Here is a 19,981-nt window from a genome sequence, read left to right as displayed (position 1 = left end):
AGGCACAGTGAGCCCGGGACCCACGTCTGGGCATACCTGGCGCACTTAGGGCAAGAAAGCAAAAGACACACAGTTTATGGACGGAATGTAGAACAAATCAAAACTTTCACCCCCAGTCAAGAGATCTGGGTTAAATCCATCATTTTTAGATTACTTAGTAGCAGTTAAGTTACACTTTCAGTTCAATAATGCTTTTCAAGATATGATGTATACTGGTTTTGTAGAAGCAAACAAGTTAGAGAAAATGGGTTGTAAGTTCTTTAGAGTACATGTAATTATTTTAGATTACTTTCTAGTTACTTTTCTAGCTTAGGGCAAAACAGACTAATAACACAGTTTAGGTATTTCAGTAAATCAGTAAGCTGGTTAACTCATCCGAAGACACTAAGTTACTTTGTTGCAGTACAAAACCGTGTCAACGCAATCCTATGGTAAAAACGAAGGGTTAGGTTTGCAGGTAAGTAAACAGTTTTGTAGTTCAGTCTCCGGCTGGTAGCACTTACATGGGGCAGGGGGCAGGCAGGTAAAGAGAGCGCACCCTCAGCTGCACAGAGGCAGCCCTGTGGAGAGGTCAGGCCTAATGTAGTGTTTGGGAGACAGGTGGGTACTCAGGAGAGCACCAGCCACAAATAGGTACCTGTGGTTTATGGGTCAGGGCCCAGGGATCAAAGGTGAGTACAAGGGGGCCAAAGTAAGCACCAGCAGTGCACTTCCAGCTGAACTCGGGCAGCGGGGTGCAGGGTGCAAAGTAGGCATCCGGCTCGCAATGGAAACCAATCAAGGATGTTGGTCAGGAAGAAATGCTGCAGGCTTGAACCAGGAGGCTGGACGAAGGTGACCAACAGCTGGACAGGGAAGTTGAATAGGTTGGGGACGCCTGGGCACCATCAGCTGGGCTCCCCAAAGTCTGGGAGGAGGGGCAGGGGGTGCCTTTTGGTGTCAGGATTCCTCAGCTGGGTCTGGTCGCTGACAGGGGGACCCTTTGAACAGATGCTGCAGGCGTCGATGAGGGATCTTGGAGAGGTCAGCCACCAGTGCAGACGAGGTCAGGATTGCCAGGGAGACGTCTCAGGGTAAGTGGTCTACTCGAACTCGGGCCGTTGGTGTCTGGTGCTGAGTGGTGCAGTGTTGCGGATCTGAATCTGTAGACTGGTGTTGGTTTCTTTGCTGGACAAAACCGGTGTCCACAGGAGACTGGAGTCTTCGTCAAAGACAGCACAGGTACTCTGGCGTTCTTGAGGTTGTTTGCTGCGGGTCGCACCGATTTTTTGGAAGCAGGGTCGCTCTGGGGAGGAGATAGGCCAGTAGGGCTGGGGCCAAGTCAGTCGTCGTCGTCTTCTCCACTGCTGCACAGCTCTTTGGTCCTTCTTCTTATGTCATTGAATCTAAATTGTCAGTTTAGGGCTGCCCTCTATTTGGGGGAACTTTAGGGGTCTCAAGGCAGTAGCCGATGGGCTACTGACCTCATGGTGATTACACCCTTGGTGTGCTCACCCCACTTGGGGGAGTGAGCACATTCCCTAACCCTGATTGTAGGGCGCTTGCCATCTGCAAGATGGCGGGCACCCCAAAGTGGGCTTCACATCACCTCTCCCACCTGAGGTATTGGGTTGGCAGAGGTGGGCACACCTTCTTGGCTGTCCTGATTTTCCCACATGTCTTCCTGCCAAAAAGGGGGTGAGACAGGAAAGGGAACCTGCTCCTGATAGCAGGATTGGCTGGGGATCGCTTTGCAAAGGCGGCAATAACTTTGAAGCTCCCCTGCCACAGATGTTTCTTTCTGGCCTGGGGCAGGTGTGAACACCTCCGCCCAGGAGAGGCTTTGTTTCTGCGCCCTGGGGGCGAAGGCTCCCATCCCAGGGGTCCAGAACCTGTCCCATGGTAGCAGGCTTGTTTTGACCAATCAGGAACCCACCAGTGGTTGGATTGGTTCAGGGGTCCCCTCTAGAAGGGACCCCTGAGTGCATGGGATAATCAATTTGACACTGGAATCAGTTCAGGTTTATTATTCTGAAATGTTTGATACCAAACATCCCAGGATTCAGTAAAGCCATTATGGTGCTAGGAAACTTGTAGTGACCAGATTCTAGACTTTATACTCAGTATAGCTTTACTGTGTACTTATAACATCTAAAAATAGCATTAGATATTATACGGGCCTGTCTACTCATGCAGATAGGTCCTCACATGAGGTATAGTGCACCCTGCTTGATGGGTGACTTACCTAGGCCTCATGCAGTGCGGGGCAGGCATGGCATACAGGGATAAGTGCCTGTAGGATAGTGGCTCTATATATACTGGACCAAAGTAAGGTACAGTGTGTATAGAGTCCCCAGTCCACAGAGGTTTGACAGAGGCTAAAGTTAGATATAACCTTACAATCTAAAGTGGTAGTTTGGTCGAGCAGTAAGGCAGTATCAGAGGACAGTGTAAAGCATTTGTTGTACACACTCAGTCAGGAAATGGTCTCACACACTCAAGAACTGAACTCTAGGCCAATTGTTTTGTATCAAAAGATATTGTTGTTTTATTTTAGAACCAACAAGGTATCAACATATACTTTCTCAGGATGAGTTACTTTAGTTAAATACTTTTCAAATAGGCAATGGACTTTTTGAATGCAATAGTTACAGTTTGTTGCAATGGGCAACACAATTTCAAACACAATGCAACATTGAGCTCAAAGGGAATTTCTAGTTAAATGCAATTAGTTACTTTGTAGATTACTTTTATAACCAAAGGACTGAATCCTAGATTCAGTCCTGGGACATGAGCTGTAAACAGTTAAGTAAAAGCGTTTTGGTTACAGTAGTGATTTTTAAGGAATGTTATTGTATTTTAAAAGTCGACACTTGGAAACTTTTTCAGTTGAAAATATCAATGTTATCCCATAGAAGGAAATTCAATTTGCAGGTTAAGTATATTCACGTTATTTTTGTAATCCTGTGCTGGACTTATAGGTTCAGCACTGGGACCTCTATCTAAAACAGGCAAGAAATTACGTTTTTATCGTTGGCACGATTTTTAGAGAACATTTATAAGTTTCAAAAATCGACACTTCGAAACTTTTTCAGCAAAAAGCAGGCAATGATATCCTGTGGAAGGAAAGTCAAGTTACTGGTAAGTGCGGTTAGAATTACTTTTCAGGGTCAGTACTGGGCTCAAAGATGCAGCACTGAGGTCTCTCCTGATAACAGGTGAGTAAATCGGAATTCGTAGTTCGGCTGATTTTATATGAATATTTTAAAGTTCCAAAACTCCACACTTAAAAGAATTTCCAAGTGAAACCAGTCAATGTTAGCCTATGGAAGAAAAGTGAGTTATCGGCTTTTAGGTAAGTACTCGACTGGCAGAGTTAAGGTTCTGGGCATAGACTCAGGGGTCACCCAGGGTCAGGTAGCTACAGTTGGTAGACCCTCAGCGGCACAGGGGCAGCCGGGTGCAGAGGTAGTTAGGCCCAATGTTATCCAATGAGAGGCAGGGGGCCTTCGGTTGGTGGCTGCTGGCTAGCAGGCCAAGCGGCTGTAGGAGCTGGGCTCCTGGTCACTTGCTCAGAGCAAATGGAGAAGTAGGATAGGACAAAGGTTGGACTGCCAGGGGCACTCAGGCGGCTGGGTGCAGGGCGCTTTTGAGCCGTCGGGCGCTCAATGTTATTCAATGGAGATCTTGAAAAGGGAACAAAGGCTGCAGGCTCGGGGACGGAGGATCTTCTAGAGGGACCAACACTTCGAGGGGTAAGTTGGGATCTTGGAGGATAGGTAGACACCCCGGAGTTGGGCACAGGAGGCTGGGGGGGCGCCGGGTGCAGGGGTGTCTTTGGACATCAGGAAATCTTACCCTCTGCTGGTTGGGGTGGGAGGGATCCCTGGTTCGGAGTCTGCAGGCGTCGTCTGGGTCATCGAGGAGGGTCCTTGGTCACCGGATTCCAGGTCAGAATCGCCGAGGGGACGTCCTCAGGGTCTTTGTCCACTCGGGCACAGGCCGGGCTAGGCGGGTGCAGAGTGGGCTGGATATGCGCTCCTGGCTGGCACCAGGGGTATTGTTGTTTAGGCAGAACCACTGCTCATGGGAGTCCCAGTCTCTAAGAGGGTCAAGGCAGTCAGGTCCTCTGGGTTTCTCGAGGTTGCTGTCTGCAGGAGACACCGGGATTAAGCAGTAGCAGGTTCAAGGATCAACAGGCCTGTAGGGCTGGGGCCAAGTCAGTTAGTGTTGTCCTCTTGTTAGCAGCTGCACGGCAGGTCTTCTTCTTCTTGGTTCTTTCTTGTTTCGAAATCGGGATCTGAGGAAGGAAGGTTCAGGGTGCCCCTAAATACTAAATTTAGGGGCGTGGCAGGTGGGGTGAGGGTAGGGACCAATAGGTCCCTGTCCTGGGGTGGGTACACCCCCTAACCTTCTCCTCTCCTGTGGGAGGGGGGCAGGAGCCTAGCTGTGAGTTGGTAGGGCTCCCCATCCTCAAGATGGCGGTAGCCCGGAGTAGTGCTTCACCTCGCCTCTCCCACCTGAGGGGTGGAATTGGCACAGGCTGGCACACCCCCTTTCCTGACGTAGGGTTTCCCGCTAGTCTTCCTGCCAGAGTGGGGATCAGAACTGGTGGGGGCCAGTTGCTGAGTACAACAAGTGGCCTGGAAAAGCTCACAAAGGCGGCATGCCTTTCAAGCTTCCCCCTGCCCATCCTGGGGGAGGAGACCTAGCACCGCGCTCAGGATGTACATTGTTGCAGGCCCAGGAGAGCGGGGGCTCTCCACCCGGGTGTCCAGCAACATGTCTGCTGTGTGGCAGCCTAGGCAGCCTCTCAGACAAGACGTGGATTGTAAGTTAGGTTTCAGGGGGCATCGCTAAAGTGCCCTCTGTAGTGCATTTTACATTAAATCCCACACTGGCATCAGTGTGGGTTTAATGTGCTGAGAAGTTTGGTATCAAACTTGTCAGTCTTTAATGTAGCCATTATGGTGCTGTGGAGTTCGTAATGACAACCCCCCAGCACCATATACTCTTAATGGCATCACTGCGTTTACAGTGCCCAGAAATGGCCCTGGGTACTGTAGGGGCACAGGGCTCATGCACTTGTGCCTACACCACTGGCATAGGGCACCCAGCTAGAGGGGTGACTGAGGTATGCCAGGACAGTGGGTTTGTGGGCATGGCACACAGGGATGTGTACCAAGTCGACTCTTTGTTTAGTTCTGCACTAGGACACTCAGCCTGCAAAGGCAGTGTGTGTGTGTCAGGGTACATGGCCCCTAAGGGTGGCACAATAAGGGCTGCAGTCCTTAGGGGTCTCCTCTGGTCACAATGCCCTGGGTACCTATGGTACCATTTACCAGGGGCTGATGTGGCCAGAGATGCCAATTGGGTTTTAGCTTCAATAAATGTTAAATGTTAAATGTTGTATACTTGTAAAGCGCACAGCTGCCCCAGCAAAGGGGCGTCCCGGCGCTGTATACCGCTGGGGAACCCGTCCTGGCTTTCCCTGTGGGATGGTCCCTACTGGGAATCCCCAAGGTGGAGCCAGGCATCCCCGGCGTTGGTGGGGCCGTTGTAGAGATTAGGCAAGCTAATGCCCAGAGTTGCCGAGTGGGACCCCAGGTTAGAGTAGGCACCGAGACGAGAATTGTCGAGTCCGCTGACCCTGGTCCACGACCCTGCCGCGTCGGGAATTGAACCCTGGTCCCGGGCCGACTTCTGCTCCCGGGTCTGCCGCCTCTAACCAGTGAGCCACACCACTCCACCTAACCAGTGAGCCACATCACTCCACAGTTTTAGGGAAGGAACACATGCCCTGGGTACCTGATTGGCAGGAGCCCAGGGCACACTCAGTCAAAGCACATAAGCAATTCAGCAAAAAGTGGGGGCATACCATGCAAGAAAGATGGCACTTTCTCACAATGCCATGTCGACTCTTCACTTTTAGCTGCACCACAACACACAGACTGCAATTGCAGTGGTGCATGTTTTTTGGTGAGAGGTCTCTGAGGGTGGTATAATAAATGCTGCATCCCCCAGAGACATTTTCCTGGCTACCATGCTCTTGGGACCATAGGTAACATTTACAAGCGACTTACAGGTTGGCCAGAGTTGTGCCAATTATGGAAAAAATGGTACAGATTGGGGAAAGAACACAGTCCCTGGGAACCTGATTGGCAGGGACCGAGGGCACACTCAGTCAAAGGCATCAGAAGTCTGGCAAAAAGTTTGTGTGGGGTACTGCAACAGGAACACACTTTCCTACTCAAGTCCCCCCATCCCTAGGCCTGGAGGCTCAGCCAAACCTGGTGAATCATCCTAGTCTTTCAGGTGAGGAAGAGTAGAGGAAGTAGTTTGAAAGTTGTAGGGCCTACTTTGCCTTACATCGTCCTGTCCAGGTCAGTCCATTAAGGGAACCGGCCTACCTTGACAATTTCAAGACTTAATTTCCAATGCTCTTTTCCTAGCTCTTTAGTGTCCTTACCCCATCTTTTTAGTTTGTGTTCAGAAGTGCCTACTTCAAATGCAACCACAGCACCGAGACCGCCCTCATCACCGCCACCGATGACATCAAGTCCCTGCTGGACAACGGAGAAACAGCGGCCCTCATCCTCCTGGACCTGACAGCCGCCTTCGACACGGTCTGCCACCACACACTACGAATACATCTCCACAACGCTGGGATCCAGGAGAAGGCCCTGGACTGGACCACCTCCTTCCTCTCCGACAGAACACAGAGCGTCCACCTTCTCCCCTTCCGCTCCAAAGCCACCAAGATCATCTATGGCATACCCCAGGGCTCATCTCTCAGCCCAACTCTGTTAAACATCTACATGGCACCCCTCGCCCACGTCGCCCGTCGGCAGGACCTCAACATCATCTCCTACGCCGATGACACCTAGCTGATCCTCTCCCTCACCCAGGACCCCCACACCGCCAAAACCAACCTTCACGAAGGAATGAAGGCCGTTGCTGAATGGATGAGGAACAGCCGACTGATGCTGAACTCGGGCAAGACGGAGGTCCTCATCCTCGGATCCACCCCTTCGGCCTGGGACGACTCCTGGTGGCCGACCGCACTGGGAACTGCTCCAACACCCACCGACCACGCACTCAACCCAGGGGTCATCCTTAACTCCACCCTCTCCATGACTAAACAGGTCAATGCCGTCTCCTCCTCCTGCTTCAACACCCTCCGCATGCTCCGCAGGATCTACAAGTGGATCCCCACTGAAACGAGAAGAACGGTCACCCAGGCCCTCGTCAGCAGCAGGTAGGACTACAGAAACGCCCTCTTTGCAGGAGCCTCGGCCAAACTCCTGAGACGGCCCCAACGCATCCAGAACGCCTCTGCACGCCTGATCCTCGACATCACTTGCCTCAGCCACATCACCCCCCACCTGAGAGACATGCACTGGCTTCCGGTCAACAAGAGGATAACCTTCCAGCTCCTCACCCACGCACACAAGGCACTCCACAGCACCGGACCAACGTACCTCAACAGACGACTCAGCTTCTACACCCCCACCCGCCAGCTCCGCTTCGCCAACCTCGCCCTCGCCACAGTCCCCCACTTCCGAAGAGCGACCTCCGGTGGCAGATCATTCTCCCACCTCGCCGCCAAGACCTGGAACACCCTCCCTATCCACCTATGGCAGACCCAAGACCTGCTGACCTTCAGAAACTCCTCAAGACCTGGCTTTTCGAGCAGTAGCAGCATTCCCCACCCCAGCGCCTTGAGACCCTCATGGGTGAGTAGTGCGCTTGACAAATTATATGATTGATTGATTGAAATTCTTCCTTAGCTAGGGCATCACCCACCTAACCCACAGAGGTTACCCACAGCTTGAGTAACCCCGCCATGATCAACAAGGTCAGAGGGCCTAACTTACTATTTGGCATGGGGCTAGACTACAATGCCAATGACGGTGCAGCCATGAAGGCTAACACCCAGCAGAGGCAATTGAAAGCTGTCAGGGCCCTAGAACCACACCTATAGCTCTTCACTGGTAGGTGAAGGGGCTAACTTATAGGCTTCTTTGGATCCTGGTTGCCTACTGCTGTTTTAGAGTGGGAGCCTCTATACCTTGTAGTGAACCCCCTTCTTCCACCCTCTGTTCTGTCAGCTGAGGAGCCACCAACTCAGGCTGGACAGTTGCCTGACTAGTCCGGTCTTTTTTTGGGTCTTAGGACTTCTCCAGGGCCAGCCTTGGATTTCTTCCCTGCGCAGGTAGAATCTCCCTGGTCCACTGGAACTGTGGTTAACAGTTGTCCAGCTTTCCTGCACTTTCTTTTCTTTTTCTTTTCGGGCTTATCTGCACTAGCTGTAGGTTCAGCCCCACCAGGATCCTTGGATGAGGACTGGCACTGGACCAATACTATGCTTTTGCTCAGACCAACCTCTGGGTGATCATTTCCAATGAGACAGTTAAGGGGGAGGTATGTATTGACTACCACCTCTCCAGCTAAGGGACCCAGCTAACTCTAGGAGCACTACAGCCACAGGCCTAACAGTGGCGTACCCTGGGATAGCCCTCACTCTTTTTGTCTTTCCTGGGACATACTGCTTTGAGAGTACCAACCTGTCATGCACCACAGTGTGACTGGCACAGTTATCTCTCAGGGCAGTGGTTGGGATTCCATTCACCAGTAGGTGGTGGAAGTGTCTACTCCCCTCTGGACTCGCCAACTTACCGTTTGGGCCCATTTTCCAGCTGAACGCTACGTGGACTTCCTCATCTGAGGGAGTACCTTCATAGGCTACACTGGCAACCCCTGGAGCTACAGTGGGGGTTGGTTTCTTAGGACAGTTGGGGTCCTTGGTGTGGTGTCCTGTTTTTTGACAGTTGTGACACCATGCCTCATTGTGATTCCAAATCTGACCAGGTACCTAGTTTTAATTTGTGAGGGGTCTTTGGCCCCACCCTCTTGGGGGACTATGGCTACCTGGGATTCCTTATTTTATATCTTTAGGGAATTCACCCTCTTTCCCCTGGGGAGGTTTGGTTACCCCTTTGTTTTACCCCTAGTGGAAGTTTTGGTCACCCTAGTCTTGACCCAGTGGTCTGCCTTCTTTCCCAATTCTTGGGGAGAAATTAGGCTTAGGTTCACCAGATACTGATGCAGCATTTTGTTTGTGCAATTACTTAACATGTGTTCTTTCATAAAAATATTGCAAGGTCTAACAAAATCATGCACAGCACTTCCAGTTAACCAACCATCTAGTGTTTTACTGAGTAGTCCATGAAGTCCACCCAGGATTGACTTGGGGTTTTGTAAGCCCCCCCTCCCCCTCCTAATCAAATTCGTTACTCCTCAGGTGTGAGGCTAAAGCCCTCAATCAGGGTGCCCTTCATTAGGTCATAGGACTCAGCATCTGGCCCAGTGAGGTTAAGCAGTTACCAGAGAACAGTTCCCAAAGTAAGGGTCCCCAGTGTGACTTCTGCGCTAGCCTCTTTCCACAGGCCCTCTCAATGGCTGAGAACCATTTGGTGATGTCATCACCTTCCTCATATTTGTGGACAATCCCTTTGGGGATTTTAGGGTCATAAGAGCTTTAATTTTTCCCAGGTTTGATATTGCTGCCACTATTGATGGGGGTGGGGGGTAAACCAATCTTTTCTCTTTCTTTTTCCAGAGCAAGGGGTCTGAATTCTAAATCTAATCTATTGGTCAACCTTGCTAGAAGGATGTCCTCTTCACTTAGTGATCTCACGAAACCCTGACCAACCTGTGTGGATTCTAGATGTTGTGAGTACTATCCTTGGAGGCAGGGTCTCAGGGAGCCTGTTCTCCCTATTTAGTGGGGGAGGTTGGGCGTTGCCCTCCTCATCACTGGTTTCATCTATTTCTGAGGGGGATCTTTCCTCTCAGAAGGGTGCTCCCTGGAGTATTCTGCTAAGAGCTCCTGGCGCTTGACCTTGGAAGGACGGGACCCCATGGCTATTTTCTTTAGTTTGCTTATCTGCATATGAAGGTAAGGGGTGATGTCAAGCTCCTCCACCTATTCTCAATGTCAGTTATTACAGTAGTCCATGTTGGGATCTTTCTAAAAGAGATCAAAAGAACTTCTAGACACTTTCCCCTAACTACAGTGAGTGGTTAGTGTTTTTAAAAAAGAGACTTAACCAAGGCCATAACAAGACTTATAAGAATTTAGAACAATTGTCAATTCAAAAAATGAGTTGAACTAAAGGCAGTTTTTGGAGTGTATTTGTGTACTCGGGTGTTGAACAAGTGGTCTAACAAATGCAAAGTTGTAGACCCCCCCTCTAATCCACCAATGAAGGAAGCTCTGTATATGCTATATGTAGGAAGTTGGTCTGTATATGATATACCAAAGTAAGGTATTGTGCACAGAGTCCCTTGGATCCCCAGAGATATAGCAGAGGCTAAAGTAGATAATACCTTACTTTCTTTTGTGGTAGTGTGATTGAGCAGTCAGGCTTATCAGACGGTAGTATTAAGCATTTGTTGTATACACTCAGGCAAGAAATGTCACACACTCCACAGAATGAATCCAGACCAATTGATTGTAGAACAAGTTGTTACTTTGTTATTTTTATTACTAGAACCAAGATTTACTTAGTAGCAGGTAGGTGATACTTTCAATACAATAATACTGTTCAAGATACTGTGTGTACTGGTTTTGTAGAGGCATACAATGTATGTTGCAGTAGAGAAAATGGGTTGTAAGCGCTTTAGAATACTTATAATTACTTTAAATTACTTTCTAGTTATTTAAAAATATTTGGTCAGATATTGGAAGCCCTGAGGAAGTCGCGGGTGTCTTGTCCCGATCGCCGAAACACGTGTTGGGTGGAGTCAGAACAAGAAAATAATATTAAATGACATGTTGTGTTACTGTATTTGTCATGATCTCTAAGTGATTTAACTTGTCATAATCTGCATATTGTGGTGTGCCGGGGCTTGGTACAAATGCCCTTAGGGCATGGATGTGTGCCACATGTGCACACATGTACAGGGGTGCAACAGGGTGTCCTTTTGACACCCTGGCATCCTTGAAATTGCATTCTCAATTTGCGATTCTCTAATTGAGAATCGCAAATTGAGAATGTCTTCCCATTCATTCCTATGGGCCTCTAGGTCCATAGGAATGAATGGGAAGGTATTGCTTAATTGCGAATTGCGATTCACAATCAAGGAATATGTAGGATTCGCTAAATTATTTGCAAATCCTACATACGTAGCGTTTTGCGATTCTCAAATAGCGTTTCTCTAAAAATCGCTATTTGAGAATCGTAAAACCAAACTTTCACACATATGCCCCTAAGTTTCTTTGTTGCAGTACAAGACAGGGGCAACACTTAGTACATTTATCAGAGGAAAAACCCACTATGCAATCCTATGGGAGAAAATGAAGTGTTAAGTTTGCAGGTGAGTAAACGTTTTTGTTGTTCAGCCTCAGACTGGTAGCACTTACAGGGCAGGGGTCACTCAGGTCACGAGAGTCCATCCTCAGCGGCACAGGGATGTCGGGTGCAGAGGTCAAAGGAGAGGCTGTGGGCCAAGTGCTATGGAGACAGAGTGGCACTTGGAAGAGCACCGGTCACAAGGTACCTGTGGTTTCTGGGTCAGGGCCCAGGGATCAAAGGTAAGCACAAAGGGGGGCTACAAGTAGACACCAGCAGCGCAGTTCGAGGGCCACTCTGGGGGCAAAGAGTCAGGGTGCAAAGTAGGAATCGGGCTGCCAATGGAAACCAATGAAGAACGTCGGTCTGTAGGAAATGCTGCAGGACCAGCAGGCTGGAGGACGGCGACCATCGGCTGGACAGGTAAGTTGGATAGCAGAGAGACACCTGGGCACCATCAGCTGGGCTCCCCAAATTCGGGGAGGTGAATGCAGGGATGCCTTTTGGTGTCTGGTTTCCTTAGCTGGGTCCGGTTGTAGTCGGGGGGACCCTTTGAACGGAGGCTGCAGGCTTCTCGGAGGGGTCGCATCGAGGAAGGGTCTTGGAGAGGTCAGCCACCAGTGGAGATGAGGTCAGGATTGCCGGGGAGACATCTTAGGGTAAGTGTTTCACTCGAACTTGGACTGTCAAAGTCGGGTGCAAAATGGTGCAGTGTCGGGGATCCGCTTGGATCCAGAGACTGGTGTTGGTTCTTTGCTGGATATATCCGGTGCCTACATGAGACTGGAGTCTTTGTTGAAGACAGCACAGGTCCTCTGGGGCTCTTGAGGTTGCTTGCTGCAGGCCATGCCGATTTTTGAAAGCAGGAGCGTTGAAGAAGTTGACAGGCTGGTAGGCCTGGGGCCAAGTCAGTCGTCGTCTCCTTCTCCACTCCTGCACAGCTCTTTGGTCCTCCTTCTTTTTAGGTCGTCGAATCTAAAGAGGCTTGGTTCAGGGGGGCCATTAAATGCTGCATTTAGGGGCTTTTTAGGGGTGTGCAGGTCGTGACCCTTCCTTGGGGTGTCTAAACCCCCTATTATGCCACCCTCCAGTGGGAGGGAAGCATAGGTGTCTTTTCAAGGTGGAGGGAACTGAGATGTGTGCTTCACTTCGCCTCCCCCTCCCGAGGGGTGGGGTTGGCAAATGTGGGCACACCTCCCTTCCTGGCTAGGTTTCCCCCCCGATTCTCCTGTCCAAATTGTGTTTCATAACCTGGTGGGGACCATTTGCTGATAGCTGCAAAAGGTTGGGGGCAGCTAACAAAGGCTGCAAGGCTTTGAAACTTCCCCTTCGTGGACCCTGCTCATCCTGGGGGAGAAGGCATGACACCTCTACCCAGGAAGGGCTTTGTTTCAGGACCCAGAGAGTGGAGGCCCTCTACCCAGTGGTTCAGAAACCTGTTCGGTGGTGGCAGATGGCTGGTAGCCATTCAGGAACCACACCAGGGCTGGTTATTTTTCAGGGTCCACCTCCAAGATGCCCTCTGAGTGCCTTTTACATTAAATCTCACACTGGCAGCAGTGTGGGTTTAATGTGCTAAGAAGTTTAGTACCAAACTTTCCAGCTTTCAGTGGAGTTTGTAATGACAAGCTCCCAGCCGCTAAACTCATAATGGCTTCACTGCACTTACAATGCCTGTGAGTGACACAGACACTGTAGGGGGATAGTGCTCATGCACCTATTCCCTCTCTGGTGGTATGGTGCACCCTGCCTTTAGGGCTGTAAGGCCTGCTAGAAGGGTTACTTACCCAAGCCTAGACACTGTTGGGGAGCATGACACCCAGGGATGAAGGTCATGTCTACGCTTCACTTTAGTCTGCACCAGAACATGCAGCCTGCAGTGGCAGTGTGTAGGTGTACAGGTGAGGGGTCTCCGAGGGTGGCATAATACATGGTGCAGCTGTCAGAGGCCCTCTCAGGTCACAAGGCCCTAGGAACCAGTAGTACCATGAAAACAAGGGGCTTACAGGTGGCCCAGAGTTGTGCCAATTCTGGAGACAAATGTACAGTTCTGGGAAAGAACCCAGGCCTTGGGAACCTGATTGGCAGGTACCCAGGGCACAATCAATCAAGTTGGCATCAGGTATCTGGCAACAAGTTAGAGCGTAACCATTCAAAAAGGGGCACTTTCCTACACCATACCAAAGTAAGGTGTAGTGTCCGCAGAGGTCAGTGGATCCCCAGAGGTATAGCAGAGGCTAAAGTAGATAATAACTTACTCTCTTTTGTGGTAGTGTGGTTGAGCAGCCAGGCTTATTGGAGGGTAGTTTTGAGCCTTTGTTGTACACACTCGGGCAAAAAATGATGTCACACACTCAAAGACTGAATCCAGAACAGTAGTTTGTATAAAAGGTTGTTACTTTGTTATTTTTATTAATAGACCCAAGATGTACTTAGTGGCAGGTAAGTTATACTCTTCATACTTTACTTTTCAAAATACAGTGTGCACTGGTTTTGTAGGAACATTCAAATTACTTTTGCAGTCGAGAAAATGGGTGTAAGCTGCTTAAACACTTTAAATTACGTTCAGATTACTTTATAGTTACTTTTCTAGTTTGGCATGAAACAAACTAATAATATGGTCTAAGCATCACAGGACATCAGTAAGCAGGTTAACTCTTTTGAAGACACTAAGTTACTTTTGTTGTAGTACAAGACAGTTCAACAAATAGAAGATTTTTCGGAGAAAACCCAACAATAGTCCTGTGGAGAAAAACAAAGTGTTAGGTTTGCATGCAAGTAAACGGTTTTAGGAATTAAGTTTTGGGAGGTAGAACCAAGGCTCAATTTGGCACTCAAAGAGTACCACCAGCGGCACTAGGGCTGCAGAGAGCAGAGTGTAGGGTGCCAATGTTAGCCAATGGGGCTGGGGGCACCTTGCTTGGGGCTGCTCATGGACAGGCCACTCGGTCTTAGGAGGCAAGCTCCTGCGGTTAAGGTAAGTGCAAAGGGGGTCCTAAGTTAGCAATAAGACTACACCACCAGCAGCACAGGGGCGGCCGGGTGCAGGGTGCTTAGACAGTGTCGGGAGCCCAATGCAATCCTATGGAGGTTGCCAGTTTGGGATTTTGGCTGCTCGGTCCAGGAAGTCTTCCGGGAGGAACTAACAGCTGGGCTGGTAAGTAGAGATGTCCCTCGACGTCAGGAACCTTCGCGATCGGATCACCAGGACTTTGGGTAGGAGACTGCAGGGGTGCTTTTTGATGTCTGGAATCTACTTACCAGTCTGGTTGCGGTGGATGGGGGTCATTGGGAAGAGGCTGCAGGCGTCAACATGGAACCTTGGTGGTGACACCTATCGATGATTTGGTGATCAGAACTGCTGGGGGACCACTTCAGGATGGATGGACCCTCGGAACACGGGTCATGGACGATAAGCACAGAGGTAAGTTCTGGAGCAGTGTTTTTAGTCCCACAGGGGCTATATCTTCTTTTGTGGACAGGGACTCTGTCCTCAGGGGTCTCAAGTCTTTACTTAATTGGGGGATCAGCCCAAATCAGCTTCAAATCTGGAAGTCGCTTATCCTTTTGGAGCTGTTGTTTTCTTCGGAGCTACAGGCAGGCAGGTAGGGCTGGGGTCAAGTCCGTTGGGCCTTGAGTCTTTACTGCTGCAATGTCTTTGGGATTCCAGTCTTCTTAGATCGTCGAGAACTGACTCCCGAGTTCAGACCTGGCCCCTAAATACTGTATTTAAAGGGCGTTTTAGGGGTCTTGAGGTCAGCAGACAATGGGCTACTGACCTTAGGGTGACTATACCCTTGGTGTGCTCACCCCATGTGGGGGAGTGGGCACAATCCCTTACCCTGATTAGAGTGTGCCTGCCATCTGCAAGATGGTGGGCACTGAAGAGTCGATTTCGGCTAAGAGGTGGGCATATCTTCTGGAATGTTCTAATTGTTTCTGCCTGTCTTCCTGCCGTAAAGTGGGTGAGACAGAAAGGGGGCCTGCTCCTGATAGCAGGAGAGGCTGAGGGTTGTGTTGCAAAGTCAGCAAGTCCTTTGAAGCTCCCCTGCCACAGATGGCACTTCTTGACCTGCAGGGAGGTGTAAACACCTCTGCCCAGGAAAGACTTTTCTTCAGGGCCCAGGAATCGACAGCTCTCTCCCCAGGAGTCCAGAAACTTGTCTTGTGGTGGCAGGCCGGTGTTTACCAGTCAGGAACACACCAATGGTTGGTTTACTTCAGGAGTCCCCTCTAGAAGGGACCCCTGAGTGCATGGAATAATAAATCTGACACTGGAATCGTTGCCGATTTATTATTCTGAGATGTTTGATACCAAACATTCCAGGATTCAGTAAAGTCATTTTGGTGCTAGGAAACTCTTATTGATCAGTTTACAGACCATATAATTAGGATGGCTTTACTGGACACTTATACATTCTAAGAATGGCCTCAGATATTATAGGGACCTGTCTGCTTATGAGGTATAGGGCAGCCTGCCTTAAGGGTGATTTACCTCGGCCTCATGCAGTACTGGGCAGGCTTGGCACACAGGGATGTGTGCCATGTCGACTCTTCAATTTTAGCTGCACCACAACATGCAGGCTGCAATGGCAGTGGTGCATGTTTGTGGTTAGAGATCTGAGGGTAGCATAAGAAATTCTGTAGCCCTCAGAGGCCTTAGGTACCCCCTTACAAGGGACTTACAGGTAGGCCAGAGTTGTGCTAATTGTGGAAACAATGGTACAGGTTTAAGGGAAAAATACAAGCCCTGGGTTCCTGATTGACAAGAACTTTATTACAGTGGCTTGCTGCGTTGTGTTGCGTGAAATATTGATAGATATGGGCCTCAATATTTTGTAAAATTACCATTCTTTAAGACCTTTAAAACAGATAAGAGTGTGTGTGTGGTTTTTTTCTCTCCATTTGTATGTAAAAATACCAAGAAAAATCCGACAAACACCTTATCATACCGGTCTTAAAGCACCTGTAGCCAACTATTTAGTACAGAATTCATTTATTTGGGGGTGTAACCTTCCAAACACCCCCTATCCCCCCCCCACCAAAGCTATGCCCCTACAGTTGTGCATCGTCAGCATATTGCTGAATCCTGATGCTGCTTTCTGTGAGTAGAGCTTCAAAAGGATCCATAATGAATGTGAAGATGACACAGGACAATATGAAACCCTGGGAAACTACGCAACTGAAATGCATCTTTTGGCACCTGTGGGTGTCCATGAGAACACAATGGAATTTGTTGGAAAGGTAAGAGGAGAACCAGTGAAGGACATTGCCAGTAAATCCCATTTGAAACTCCGGGATGCGGATGTGGATGTGGATGAGGGTGGGATGGTCGACTGTGTTGAGGCAGCTGAGAGGTGCATCAATACCAGGAGCCACGAAATATCTATTTCTTTTAGGGATTTTCCTCGGCGCTGCATGCCTCCTTTTAGAAGTGGTTGAAGGTGTGTGAATAAGCATGTAGCATGTTCTAATTAAAACCAAGCACCAGGAATATACAGGGGCCGTTCGACAATTAATTTTCAATACCTGTAAGAAGAATACCAAAAAGATGTGAAAACCCTGGTATTCTGTGATCCCAGGGGAGCTCCAGCACATACTTGATGACTAGTGTTGAGAGCTGTCTGAGTGTCCGTAATTGTGGCTACTGCTCTTCACTTACAAATTGAGGCACTCACTGGACATCTCAAATGTGTAAAAGATTGTCTGACAAAAGAATAGAAAAAATGTTGCAGCACAGATTTACATAAGGAGTAGATGGTCCATTTAAACAAACAAAAACACAGTTACATAGGAACACAACATGGTTCAACCTCCTCACTACTACATGACCCTATGCTTGAAGCACCCACCATGAGCATTTGTCAAAATCTTGCTGAGCATTCAAGGATGTTGCAGCAACAAAGTTTTGGAATTCCTACTACTTTGGGGTATGTTTCAGATTTAGCAACTATTTGCTATGCAAAGCTTGGTTTTGAAGAAGTCCGGTTTATTGTGTGCGTGAGTTTGCATATATTGATTGTAAGTATTAGGGCAAACATTTACAAACAATAAGCTTTAATGGCCCAAGTACTTGCCAAAATCTTCATTACTCCGATTCCAAGTCTTCCTGGTCACAGTCTGTCATGATGTACCAAGCAGTACAGCTAAGAGGGGACAGGGCGAAACTTCTGAGAGGGAACAGTAGAACACATCTGTAATACACTGATAGAAAATACCCATAAGTGCTATTGTTAGACATGTGTTAGGATTCCCATTTGGGTACCTGTTAGATTTGGGGGTCTCTAGTTGGCACAGGTAGGTACACGTAACAAGTAGGGACCCTCTCCTCTAGTCAGGACAAGGGGATTACACACCTAAAATAACCCCTGCTCACCCTCTAGGTTGCGTGGCGTGAGCAGTCAAGGCTTATTTCAGAGGAGTTGTAAGTTAAGCAGTTGTAACCCAGTGACTACAAATGGACACCACACAGGTTTTATATAAAAAATAAGTAGACTTTATATAGAGTTACCACAAGACCAAAAACAAAGAAAATACACACTATGATTACTTTAAGAGGGTAGATTTAAGCTTAGTTCAGTTCAGCGATGGGAAATGCGGCAAAGTCAGGTGCAAAGAAATAAAGACGTGAAGATCTTCCAGATGCGGCACGCTTCTCGGGAATGCGAGAAACTCTCGGTTCGATGCGTGGTCTGCAGCGGCGACACCCTTACGATGCGACGGCAACAGCTCCAGCGGTGACGCTCTTCTCCACGATGCGTGAAGCTTCCGCTCGATGCGACAACTACAGCGGCATCAGCTCCGACGGCGGCGCGTTTCTCAGGGATGCGAGGTGCTCTTGGTCGATGCGGTGCAATGCGACAGTTCCAGCGGCGACACCCTCCTTCTTCGGAGAAGCGACGGCAGGCACAGCGACGGCGACACGCTCCGACCTTGTTGCGAGATTCTTCTCCTGATGCGGCGCAGTGTGACAGCTCCAGCGGCGACACCCTCCTTCGGAGTTGCGATGGCAGCAGCAGCGACGGCGACACACTTCCTCTTCGTTGCGGCACGCTTCTCTCCGATGCGGTGCAGTGCGTCAGTTTCAGCGGGGACACCCTCCTTTGGAGTTGCGACGGCAGGCACAGTGACGCGCTTCTTCTCGTTGAGTCCGCTTCCAGCTCCTTGCGACACGCAGTTCCTCAGAAGGCCCAAAACAGCAGCAGGCACTTCCAAAAGAACTCTGGGGAACTGGGGGGGTGAAGTCTGTTGTCCCTGAGAGTTCAGCAGGAGGCAAGCTCTTTTCCAAGCCCTTGGAGATCCTTCACAAGTCGAAAACAAAGTACACAAAGTTCCTTTCTCCTTCCTTTGGCAGTAAGGCAACCACTGCAGGCCAATGCCCCAAGCAGCACTTCAGCTTAGGAATAGTCTCTCCTCAGTTTCTTCAGGTTCCTCTCCTCAGTAAAGGTTTCTTCTTGTAGTCCAAAGTGATCTAATTTCATGGGATCAGGGTCCCATTATTTATACCACCACATCCTTTGTTCTCTGAGGGGAGAGGGGCCTTTGCCCAGTCCAAACAAGTTCTGAAGCACTCTGTTTACCAGGCTTCTCCTTTCCTTTCACAGTGCAGGGCAAGCACATCAGACGCCCCACAGGAGGTGGAGCCAGCATTGTGGAAGGCAAGTACAGTCCTGGAGCACTTTGCTTACAGGACTACTTCTCTTCTTTCAGTGTGCAGGGCAGAGGGGTGGAGCCAACATTGTGGAAGGCAGGCACAGCCCTATTCAGAGTCCCGGTGCACTCCTCCTTCCCATCTAGATGCAGATCTCTCTATTCACCACTGGGTGGCTCTGCCTGTCTCCTGGAATTCCCCAGCCCTGTCACTCACAAAATCAGGCATAGGAATACACAAACTAGCAGAGGCAGGTTTGAATGGTTAGACAAGCAAATACCTACTTTCTAAAAGTGGTATTTGCAAACACAGAATATTAAAATAAACTTTACTAAAAGATGTATTTTATTATTCTGAGTCCAGGCATACTAAACTCGATTTTCTACCATGTTCTCTGAGACAGTTAGGATTATAAAGTGTAACAAATCGAACAGCCCATTCTGGCCACTGGAGAACAGGTAGCTTTCAATAGTGAAAAACAAAAATGGCTGTAATTCACTATTAGGACATGCCACACACATCAGGGCTTGCACCACCTTATACTTATAATGCACCATGCCCTTGGGCCTACCATAGGGGTGACTGATATGAAGAAAAGGGAAGGTTTAGGGACTGGGAAGTGGGTGCACTTGCCCAGTCAGCATGACAGTACCAGACTGCACGCAGGCTCTGCAATGACAGACCTTAGACACATTTTACAAGGCTGCTTCTGTGGGTGGCACAACCAGTGCTGCAGGCCCACGAGCAGCATTTGTATTACACGCCCTGGCACACTTAGTGCACTAGACTCGGGTCTGACAAGTAAACCAAATAGCCAAACATGGAAACACTGATTAGTACATCAATTTACAGTAGGGAGCACTTGCACTGTGGCACTGAATAGCAGTGGCACAGTGCCCAAAGCTTACAACACCAGCAAAAATACATGAGGCAACAGCAAAAATGGGAGGGAAACCCACGCCAATGGTGCCAGGTCGAACAGTACCACACTGTG

General features: G+C 49.1%; 1 protein-coding gene across 4 annotated transcripts in view; it reads left to right on the top strand.

The window, feature by feature from the left end:
* The window catches only part of LOC144762270 (ATP-binding cassette sub-family C member 10-like), a 1,124,497-nt gene that overhangs the window by 661,407 nt on the left and 443,109 nt on the right, over nt 1-19,981 (top strand). The gene's annotated exons all lie outside the window — the stretch shown is intronic.

Source organism: Lissotriton helveticus, chromosome 6 (genome assembly GCF_964261635.1).
Source record: "Lissotriton helveticus chromosome 6, aLisHel1.1, whole genome shotgun sequence".
NCBI classification, from domain to species: domain Eukaryota; kingdom Metazoa; phylum Chordata; class Amphibia; order Caudata; family Salamandridae; genus Lissotriton; species Lissotriton helveticus.
The sequence above is the reverse complement of the archived record's forward strand: the minus strand, read 5'-3'. Positions and strand labels throughout refer to the sequence as shown.